Source organism: Castor canadensis, chromosome 2 (assembly GCF_047511655.1).
Source record: "Castor canadensis chromosome 2, mCasCan1.hap1v2, whole genome shotgun sequence".
NCBI lineage: Eukaryota > Metazoa > Chordata > Mammalia > Rodentia > Castoridae > Castor > Castor canadensis.
In genome coordinates this window covers 64,351,840-64,364,010 of record NC_133387.1, presented here as the reverse complement: position 1 = coordinate 64,364,010, position 12,171 = coordinate 64,351,840, and the positions used below count along the sequence as shown (strand labels likewise).

General features: G+C 39.3%; 1 long non-coding RNA gene across 1 annotated transcript; it reads left to right on the top strand.

Moving 5' to 3' along the window:
* The first annotated feature begins 3,578 nt into the window (after positions 1–3,578).
* On the top strand, positions 3,579–11,567 carry LOC141417337 (uncharacterized). Its single transcript, XR_012441861.1, has 4 exons — positions 3,579–3,919; positions 6,643–6,689; positions 9,188–9,325; positions 11,401–11,567. It is a non-coding gene; the product is annotated as an uncharacterized lncRNA (long non-coding RNA).
* The last annotated feature ends 604 nt before the right edge of the window (positions 11,568–12,171 follow it).

Here is a 12,171-nt window from a genome sequence, read left to right as displayed (position 1 = left end):
GTCCAGGCTGACCTGGACAAAAATGTGAGACTCTATTCGAGAAATAATTAAAGCTGGAGACTTGGTTCAAGTGATAGAGTACTCATGTAGCAAGTGTGAGGCCTTGAGTTCAAGCCCTAGTACCACTAATAAATAAATAAATAACAAAAATACAGCCCACATCGTGTTTTCCCCAATTTCATATTGAAGCCCTAATCCTCCCATGTGAACATATCTGGGGGTCTTCAGGAGTTGGTCACGGTTAAATGAGTAAAGGAAGTCATAAAGATGGGGCCCTCATCCTGAAGGATTGTGGCCTTTTAAGAAGAGGAAGATCTCTCTCTCTCTCTCTCCTTGCTGTCCTTCTTCCTTCCCAACTCTCTTCCTCCTCTTCTTTCCCTGTTATAACAAGATGGCTGTCTGAAAGCCAAGAATAGGCCCCCACCAGAGAATGACCTTATCAGACTCTAGAATAATGAGAATAATGAGAACGTTATAGTTGTTGTTGAAACCTTGCAGTCTACAATATTTTGTTACGGCAGCCCATGCAGACAGAAAGACAGACACTCACAAACTGTCCATATCTATTCATCTCCAGTGCTGCTGTCTGTAGAGACTCCCTTCACCTCTTGCCTGGACTATTACAATAGCTTTCTAAGAGTTTGCCTCTATATCAGTCTCAACCCCTTCTATTATCTACAGAGATATCATTAAGTCTTTTACAATCCTTCAGTGGCTTTTCACTGTCTTTCAAATAATGCTCAAACACTTAACATAGTCATATCAGGATGACATAAGAAATATTAACTGGTGTCCCCAACTCTTCCAAATCACTGACTCTTGTCTCTTCTCCTCTAACCACTTCTGCCCCTCTTAGTCAGCCTGCTCTAAGAGTCACTTTTTTTCGCCAAAAAAGTTGGGCTCTCCACAACCCACAGGGGATCACACTTATCTGTGAAGCTGAACTTGGGTTCAATTCTTAAGCATCCCAGGAGACCGTGTTCCTACTCAGCAAGTACACTTTCCAAACTTTCCTAGTACTGAGGCAGTTAGGTTTTTTTTGTTTGTTTGTTTGTTTGTTTCAGCTTAAAAGCCATGAACTTGAGTTTTCTCTTCTTGGCTTTCTTTGTTGGCACCCTCTCTGTCTCTTGAGGAAGTACCTCTTGACTTACAGCTCTAGTGGTGGAAGGTTAAAGGTTAATGTAGTTCTGGGGTTAAAAACACATTAGTTATTACTTTACGAATCACCCCAACACATTGACTAAAATGTCCTGCCCTGTTTGGCCTCCGAGGCTCTCCCCTACTCTGTGTTGTTAGGGAGAAGCCATGCTGACTTAGCCACTTAAAGTACACCATGCTGCCTCCCACCTTTGGGGCTATTTCCTTGCCTGTCTGCCCCAAATACTTCTTTTTCCCTTTCCCTTTGTGCATTCATCTTTCATCATTTACCTAAGAAGGACATCTTTGACCACTTTTATGCAAGAGTAGGTCTCCTATCACAGATTCCCAGCATACTTAGGATTTTTTTCAGCTTGTAATTCACAAGTTTATAATTACTTACCATTATTTGTTTAAAGTCTATCTATCTGTCTTTGTTTAATAGAATTTAGGCTATAAATTCCATATGTCTATTTTGTTACCTAAGGCAATTTCAGGGTTCAGTGACTATCTATGATGGACAACAAGGGTCATTTCTTTTTGCATAGATTTCAGAATTAGAGTTCTTTAATCCCAGCTACTTGGAAGGCAGAGATCAGGAAGATTGAGTTGGAGCCCAGCGCAGACAAAAGTAATAGAGACCCCATCTCAAAGCTGGATGTGGTAATTTGAGTCTGTAACCCCAGCTACATGAGAGGCATAAGTAGGAAGATTGTGGTTCAGGCTGACCTAGTCAAAAACGTGAGACCCTGTTGGAAAAATAAAGTAAAGCAAAAAGGGCTGGGGGTGTGGGTTAAGTGGTAGAGCACCTACTTAGCCAGTGCAATGTCCTGAGTTCAAATCCCATACTGTCAAAAAGAATTAGGTTCTTACACCATATATATTTATCTACAGTATTCCAATGGTGCAAAAATATGGTGTTTCTTTTAAGTGTTCCATTTGCAACTACCTTTTAAAAATGTAACAGGATTTTATCAATACCATACAACCAATACAAATCTGGAAATAAATTTACTGGCACTTGCTTACATATAATCATCACCCACAAGCCCTAGTTTAAACTTCTTTTATTTATTTACTTACTTATTTATTTTCGTGGAGGATGGATGGTGGTGCCAGGGATTGAACCCAGGGCCTTAAACAGTCATTCTACTACTGAACTATACTCCCAATCTGCTAGCTCAAAACTTTTTACTCCATCAAGAGCCTCATTAGTCTCAGAAAACTGAAACACCAGCTTTTGAGTGAGTACATGATATATGTGTGAACTCACTTGGGTAGGGTTACAGTAATGAATACTATTTCTACATAAGATTTCACTTGAAAAGACAGCTTGAAAGCTTTCTGCTTTTTGGAAGGAGCAGAAAAAGAATTTTTATAATATGATTGGAAGATTATTGACTTCTTTACACAAAGCCTGATGACACACCTGCAGGAACATCTTCATTTATCTGGACCTGGTTTATGGCCAACTGAGACAATTACAGTAGTGCGTCTAGCCTTAGTTTTCATTCTCCTCTCTTACCCTTATCCTATGTAATTTTTACTTCTCCAATTTATACAACCAAGATGCATGTCTCTAGGTACTGAAGGAAAGGGGAAGAAGGATTGTAAGAAAAGGAAGACAAGTTCTAAGAGGAAAAAGGATTGTGGGAAAAGGGAAGGAGAGTTCTAAGAGAAACCGCTAAGCCTTCAGATCTCTTTGGCAACCTACAACACTGATTTTCCCACCGTGAACCTTTTCACTTTCCCTCTCAGACCGTCCAGCACAAAATACAAAATACGCTTGACTCTGTGTCGTGTGGGGAATGACACTAAGAGATTTATTTTATCTTCAAGACAACTACGGTTGGACCACATTAAAGAAATAATCTAGCTCCAGCAGTGATTCTCTAAAGTCTCAGCATAGACTCCATCCCAGTAGTCAGCCTCCAGACCTAAATCATCAAATCCATTTCACTAGCTGCCAACAATATATCATCATCACTTGGATGTCAAAGCCAACAGGTCTTAAATGGAACTCATTATCTTCCTCCACAAACTGGTTTCCCTTCTTACTTCCCTGTGAGAACCAGGACTACAATCACTGTCCTAGTCATCCACCCTTATAACCTAAAGGCTCTCCAACCTCTTTTCTCATCCTCACAGTACAGGAAAGAGGGAAGGAGCTGGAACCCACTCTCTGCCCCGCCCACTAACGTGGGTTAGGCACTGACATCAGAGTTTTCTAGGTGTAGTCCAAGGTCCTTGTGAGTCAGAATGTCCTGTGGTGCTTGTTAAAAATGCAGACTTCCAGCCACACCTCAGACCTACTAAATCAGTGCTTTTGTAGAGGAATCAGCATTTGAAATTAGATCCCCAGAGGACTTTTACATCCATGTAAAAAGAATCATTGCTCTAAAAGGAGGTGACCCAATTACAGAGAGACACTATGGAGGAGGAGGAGGTGAGTGAGGCTATGGAGGAGGAGCAGGTGAGTGAGGCACTCTGTCCAAAGGGCTCAATAAGGATTCTGAGGAGGGAACACAGGTGAGTGGAACAGAGATGCAGAAGAAAACCAGAGTACAGGTTCAATACTTCTGAAGCCATCATTTAATCTGTTCATGAGCAGTCTTTGCCAGGATAGGTTAGGACAGACTCTATTTTCCCAAAAGGAAGACCAACCAGAGCAAGTCATGCCAGGGACTAGTTCTGTGCTCTGAATACCAATGCTAGTAACAATGTGGCTGGCTTTCCAGAACAAGTCAGGACTTCATCTGTGTCAGTCAGGATTTGGTTACAGGTAAGATAAACCATTTTAACTACTTTAAACTTGAAAGAATTTAATACAAATGGTTCTTGACTTAGTGATGTTTCAGCAGAAATCGTACTGCAGGTTTTGAAGTTTTAACTTTTCCTGGGCTAGTGATTTGTAGCAGAAACTACCTCCCTCTGCTATAGCAGAAAATCACAGCTCCCGGTCAGTCACGTGATCACAGGGTAAGCAATAGATGCTTACAACTAAGCACAAGGTTCCCCAGCCTCGCATATTAAATGCATTTTCATCTCAGTGATATTTTCAGTTTAAGATGGGTTTATCCCAGTAAGTTGAGGAGCATTTGTACAATTAATTAGGTGCTTACAAAGTCATTGGAAAGGCCGATAAAGCCCCAAAATTACAGGGATAATTGCCAGAAATGCCAACCAAGGCAACTGTTGCCTGTGCTAGTTGAGAAAACAAGAATAAAAATGTTGGGGAATTAGGAAATGACTGGCTCAGCCCAGACCCATGGCAGCAGTATGGATGTCCCTGGCACCCGCAGAAGTAGGCACCAGACCCTGAGGCCTCTGCTACACTGCCATCCAAAAAATCGGGGCTTCTGGGTCCCTGCTCACTAGTGGAAACAGCAGAAATGCCACCTCTGTCTCACTTCTGTAGTCTGAATGTCGCATGCAAATGTCTGTGTGGCAGAGGTGGGTCACATGCAGAGGCACAGGGGTTGGGGAAATGGAAGCTTCAGCCATCGTCCTGTAGCATGCTGCAGAGGGACAAGAGGTGTCATCAAGTAGGCTGTATGTAACATCTCTCTCGGCATCATACACAACTGTAAGCACATCCACTAGAATGGAAGCTCTCCAAGTCCAGGTACCTACCTTGACTATTTCATAAGGCCCAGTAGAAAAAGAAGGAAAGAGAGAGCAAGGAAGGAAGGAAGAGGAAGTTCAGAACCAGGTCAAGGCAGAATCTACAGGTGGAAAACGTTAGGAAACTCAGTTTTGACAGCATGTAAAACCTAAGCTGAAAGGAAGCAGAGACAGACCCTAAGAGTTCTTGTAGCTTTTGGTTCACTCTGTTTCTCTTCATTTCCATGCCTGTGAATTTAATATGGTTCAAATTCCTTAGGTCTGGAAAAAGTCAATTGTCTTCCAACTGGTGTCCTGCCCAATTTCTCCTAGTTCTTCCCCATTCTAGTCCACTCTACACACTTGTCCCTGGACAGAGTTTGCTAAAATAGTGTTCTTCACATTTTTCTTGCAACTACTTCCAAAGAATTTTGTAAAGCCTTGCATCCTCTTGCACATTGCTAAGCTGACACTTAAATTCTTCATCCCAACTTAAAATAACTGCAAAGGATGTAACTTCCAATGTACTATAAATACTGTCAGTTTAGAATTAAAATATTACACTATTTAAAAAATATATCTAATAGAATCTAAATACCATATCATCTATCTTTTAAATGCATGAACAAGCTGTTCTTTAATAATCAGAGATTTTGTGGGTTTCCTTTCTGTCCTTGAATTCATATTTCTGTTCTGCTCCCACCAAAGAATTTCATTCTGTTATACATTTTAAGTTCTGAAAGTCTTTGCATCAATTAACTTAATTATCACAATGAATTATCATGTATATGTTGAAATTATATCTGTTTAAGTCCTGTGACTCTGAAGTTATGTTTAAAAATTATTCTAGATAATTATTAGCATACTATTGATAAAAATATGAATATGTTATAAATCTTGATAAGTAGTCAAGAAACAGAAAGAGTAAATTTTTATCTTGAAGCGCTCTCTGATGAGCTGGATTGGAACTTGTTTGTTTTGTTAAAATTAGGTCAAATATCTATAGCTAAAAATTGCTTATTGCTAGATTGAGTCATGGTACAAACTAGGTGTTATCCCTCTACCTTTTCTGTTTTATTATTCATGTAAATGCTAAGAAAATTTGTTTGCATACATAAATAAGTGGGAATAGAAGTGATGTCCTCAATTCTTTGTACTCTGTCAGAATCATCCAAAAATATTAGTACAAACTAATTTATCTGAATTTTGTGGGGGGATTTATTATTATTCCTTTTTTTTTCTCAGGTATTTTGGCCATTATGCTTTGTTTGTTCTCTGGCAGTACCGGGGGTTGAACTGAGGGCTTGCTAGGCAGGTGGTCTACCATTGAGCAACACCCCTGACCCTCTTTGTATTGGTTATTTTTGAAATAAGGTCATGCTTTATGCCCTGACCACCTGGACCATGATCCTACTTCCCCAAGTGGCTGGGATGACAGGCATTTACCATCATACTCAGTCATTAGTTGAGATGGCATCTCATGAACATTTTGCCTGGGCTGGCCTTAAACTGTGATCCTCCCAATCTCTGCCTCCCAAGTATCTAGGATTATAGGCTTCAGCCACTGTGCCCAGCTTGTTTTGTTTTTGAGACATGGTCTTGCTATGTAGACCGGGCTGAACTGGAAGTCACTGTGTAGCCCAGGTAGGCCTCAACTTGTAGCAATCCTCCCGCTTCAGCCTCCCAGGTGCAGGGATTATAGGCATGCACTACTTTGACTGGCTCAAATTTTATTTTTAGCAATCTATAATCTATTAATCAATTGTAGAGGTTCTTGCAATTTTATAGAACGCAAAGTAGGAAACCATCTAATTACAGAGAACGTGTTACTCATTTCATTAGTCTCACTTCCTTTCTTAACACAGTACCAGTCTCACTGTACTGTATTTCTAATTATTCCAGTGGATTCCAGAAGCTGTCTACCCCAGGGATACTGTGGTCAGATTAAGGTGAGAGAGAGAGCCTTTCTTCTTTAAAATGTGAGATAATGGGGAGGAGTGTGTGTGAAAGGAGAGATGCAAAGGGGGTGTTCTCAGAAAGATCAGCTTTAAGTAGTGCAAAAAAGGAATTGAATATGCAGAATGTGATGCCCTTAAAACTCTTCTTGGTCTTTATATCCTTGGAAACCACACCGGTTTGAGGAGTACTGTCCTAATCCAGTATAACTTGCCTAAATGGTATTTTCCCACAAGTATAAAGTACCCACAATTTGAAAAAAAAAAAATTAAGACAAAAATGACTAAACATTGAAATCTTATTTGGCATATTTGTATCTTAATACAGTTTACTATGTTTTCTTTTGTTTTCTTGGTTTGTTTTGTCTTGATACAGGGTCTCACTGTGTAGCCAGGCTGGCCTCCAACTCAAGATCTTACTGCCTCAGTCTCCCAAATGCTGGATTTGGGTGCATTAACAGTAAGCACAAGAGCTTACTGTTAATTTAAGTGACGTGGTAACTGGTAAAACATATGTATATTGCCAGATTCTAAAACTGATGGGTAGCTTTATATTTAATATTTCTACAATTTTACCTCAAAATATGGAGTTTCTTTCTACACAAGAAGCTGTTATCGAGTTGAAGGTCATCTTACAACTTCAGAAATACACTTGTAAAGAAGGGGCAGGCAGGAGCAGAGTTGTGACCTGCCGTTCTCAGTTCTACCATTTCATGCCAAACTTCATCTGAAGCTTACCTATCAGTCCTAAACATGAGCAGGAGCCCTGTTCCCACGCTTCACCTCCAGAGATTCTGATCCAGAATGCGTATGGTGGTGGGGGCGCAGGGGGGGGGTGAGCAGGAAGCCCTATGCTTAACAAGCACTCTAATTGATTCAAATATAGGTGGTCACACTTTGAGAAGCAGTCACCTAAAGGGACAGCATCCTGGAAAAAAATGTATGAATTGACACTTGTAGAGGTGATTTATAAAATGGAAATTTAGGTGTGTTAATTAATTAGCTCTAGAGCAAGGAGAACCACCACAGAGTACACATCTGATGAGTTCAACGTTGATTTGACCTGGAGGAGCATCCGATGCCTCTGGTATACTCATCTTTAAGGGGTCCCCGAGGTCCTGAGTCACTCAGACCCAGGAGCACATCCTGTGGTCTTGAGTCTATGGTATGACCAGGGAAGAAGAAGGCTCACTAAGGTACTTTATGACCCACCATTTATATAAGCTACTTTACAAAGGAAGCCATTCGAATGCAAGGAAAACTTGACTTTTGCAAGCTCTTTACTATCCAGCAATACCTGGAGCTTTGTTTTGTTTTCTCTCTTAGTGGGAGGCAATCACTCTATCACTGAGTTACACACCCAGTCCACCTGAAGTTCTTTAAAAAATTTTTTTTAAGTTAGAAGGTAAAGAGAGTGAAATAAAGTAATTTACCCTCCAACACATTCTGACAGAGAGAAAACACATTTATGTTTACATACACTTGGCAATATTGATTCACTAAGTGTTCATAACACAATTATGCTATAAAAATTATGAAAGGCTGAAATAAGAAGTGATGTACTTTTGAGGTAGAAGATGGAATTTTATTTTCTTTTTTGCCAGGATTGGGGGTTGGACTCAGGGCTTTGTGCTTGCTATGGCAGGTGCCCTGCCACTTGGGCCACACCTCCAGCTCTAGAATTTTTAGAGCATATTATCTTGTTAGATTTGCAGCATTTATTTGCCTACTTAATCACCTTCAGAATTACTAAAGATTATGTATCACATATAAATATATATCAAAATCTTTATAGGAAAAGGTATTAGAGGTCCTTATAAAAGGCTTCAGATTCCATCAGTCTGTGGAATAACAAACTCATGGTGTTAACATGTCCTATGTATCTTTATAGTTGTGAAAGTGATTATTCCTTTCCCACGCACAACTGCAAGATGAAGTGTAACTATAATGGGGATTTATGTTTCACCTGTGGCTATTGAAAACTTCAAACATATTCAAAATAGACTGGTACAATGAATCCCATATATCTACCAACATATGACCAATATTCTATCCATACTCCCCACACTATTCTCTCCTCTCCTTCACTGGACTATTTTAAAATAAATTCCACATCATTTCATCCTTATTATCCATATATATCCATCCATATATATATATATATATATATATATATCTTAAAAAATGACTTTTTAAAAAATATCATTACTGCACTTAAAAATTAACAATGTAGCCAGGTGCAGGTGGCTCAAGCTTGCAATCCTAGCAACTTGGGAGGGTGAGGATCAAGATTCAAAGTCACCCTGGGAAAATAGTTCGTGAAACCCCATCTCCAAAATAGCCAAAGCAAAATGGACTGGAGGTGTGGTGTGGGTCAAGCTGTAGAGCACCTGCATAGTAAGTATGAAGCCCTGAGTTCAAACTCCGTCCAGCAAAAAAGATAAATAAATAAAATTAACAATGTAACTTTTGTTTGTTTGTTTGTTTTTAAGAAAAAGGGTCCCGTCATGTTACCCAGGCTGGAGTAGAGCGGCTACACCATTGGTGCTTAGTCCTGACACTGGACAGGTGTACTGAAATATGGCATCAAATTCCTGGGCTCAAGCAATCCTTTTGCCTCAGCCTCCTAGGTAGGTGGGACTACTGGTTCACACCATCTGGCTTGGCTTACCTTTAAATACACCAGAATTTGCACATCAAAGGAAGTTTCTCTTCAAAAAACCATCTTCAAAAGCTATCAATAATGCTATCTTATCTCAAAATATATGAACACATTAAGGACTTTCTATACCTATATCTATCTATCTATCTATCTATCTGGATGGTATTGGGTTTGAACTCAGGGCTTCTCACTTGGTAGGCAGATGCTCTACCACTTGAGCCACACCTCCAGCCCCTTTCACTCTGGTTATTTTTGAGACAGGGTCTTGTTTTTTACCTGAGCCAGCCTGGACTGCAATCCTATTTTATGCTTTCTGCCATAGCTGGGATGGGAGATGAGTGCCACTGTGCTCAGCTATTGATTGAAATGGGTCTCATGAGGTGTGGTTTTGTTTTTTTTTTTTTTCCTGAGCTGGCCTCCAACCACTATCCTCCCAATTTCAGTCTCCCAAGAAGCTAGGATTACAGGCTTGAGCCACCACTCCTGGTTGTAAAATATTCTTTTACATATTCCAAATCATGACTAATCTTCACTTGAAAGCAGTCATAAGGATTTTAGAAATAAATCTCAATGAGCAGTGGACAGCAAGGAGACTGAGAAGTACTTGAGTTTTTTTGTTTTGTTTTAGGGAGTAATATATACCCATAGGCAAAAGCTGAATTGCTTTCATGAAATGAGTCTGCTGCTGGTAAAGCAACTCAAAAATGACCAGAGGCCCAAAGGAGACAAAGAGCTCTATTGTGTGGCATCTGAAGCAAGAGTGAAACTAAGAGGAGACTGTGAGAAGCATTTGAGAGAGCCAGGCAACTGGAGGAAGAAAGTTAGGCTTACTCCTGGTCACTGTGGGGATCGATCCTGCATTTCAGGCCTTTGAACTTTTGAAGACAGTGTGATAGAATGCCTACCCCTGCTGCGTGGACCACTGAAAGAATCTCTAGTCATCATTTAAGACCTTGATCAAACTTTACCACATTCTAGAATTCCAGTGCAATCAGTTTTTTTTTCCCATTGTCTAGTCCCAGTTGTACTTTGTAGGTATCTTTTTTTTTTTTGACATCTCTTGACTGTTTTATATTATCCAAATATATATATATATGTATATATATATATATATATACACATACATACACACATATATTCTCTATCTCTCTCTCTCTCTCTCTCTCTCTCTCTCTCTCTCTCTCTATATATATATATATATATATATATATATATATATACCCTCATTCAGACTGGGAGCTTTTTTTTGTTTCTTTGGCACTGATACAGCGAGTTGACACAGTGGATAGTGGGCATTCTGTTACTTGTTTTTACATAGATAGGATTAATAATCTGAGTATCTTCACATGGTTTAGTCTCTAAAATATCCTCATAATGTAGCAAAGTACTTGTAGGCTCTAAACGTTATGGGATAAATCAAAAAGAAAAACCTTGTGCAAAAGAATTTTTTGTAAACAGAATCCCTGATATTTTCCTGTCATTTTATTTATTTATTTATTTGTTGGGACTGCAGTTTGAACTCAGGGCTTCATACCTGCAAACCAGGCACTCTACAGCTTAAGCTATGACTGCAATTCATTTTTCTCTGGTTATTTTAGAGATGGGTGTCTCATGAACTATTTGCCTGGGCTAACCTCAAACCTCAATCCTCCCCATCTCAGCCTCCCAAATAACTAGGAATATAGGTATGAGCCATCAGCACCCAGCTTCTTGTCATTTTAAAAATGAAATTTTCCAATCTATTTTTTGGGGGAATCTTAGTTATTTTATTTTTTCGAAGGATTAATATTTAAAGAGTTAATGAATTAAATACAAATTAAAATTGAGTGTAAATTTAGTTGGTCTACATTCCTCTCAAAATAAAATTGAAGTGCAGAACACAAAGCCTAAAAATGAATCATTTACTTAAAAGGAAATAGATAACTGTCAGGTCATTGTGCATAAAATCTATAGAAATTTGGAACAATTGAAGGTAGGTCTTAATTTGCTTTCATGTCAGGATGATTCATAGACTTCTATTTCTTGCCCACCCCTGCCTCAAAGCAAGAACAACCCAATTGGCTCCTACTTGAATGACCCACCTGGCCTTTGGCTTTGTGGGAAACAGAAGCATCTCTTCCAGCATTCTGCCAGTAGCATGTGCCACACCTACCACACCTGTGTAGAGTCCCAGGATGAGAAGTAAAGGAGTCTGTGGGTAGCCTGTGTGGGTAGAAAGGAGAAAAGGACAGCCATCTATAAAGGACAATTGCATGTGATTCACCAGCTCTTGGTTGAACCTGAATTTTATCAAGATAATAAAGTCCTTTGAGCCCCGATGGCCTGCAGCATGTGTTCAAAGTAGTTTTTTTTTTTCTTTTAATCAGCAAGTCCACAGAAGAATTTACAGTCTGTTTCATCAGGTGGTAAAAGTTCTATTAAATCATGTTTGTATGAAAATAACCTGATTTGGATATGGAAGAAACAGGACTGAATAGTTGAGTAACAGGTTTGCTTGGTTTTAATAGTTACATTGCACAACCTGGGCAAGGCATCCTATGACATAAAAGATTGTTATAACTCAACTCGGAAATCCAGCTAGACCACCCAAGGGCTTACAAAAGTATTTTAGCCTCCACAACATAACAGCCATTTCTCAGACCTCATGACACACAGTCTTGGGTCAGGCGATCATTTCTCAGTTGTAAAATATGTGAAATAAGTTAGCACTTTTTTTTTTTTTTTGCTAATTTTATAAAGGAAATTTGTTATTTAAAAAACCACCCAAATCTAAAATTATAGCTTAAAAATGAATGGATGCACATAAAGTAGAGA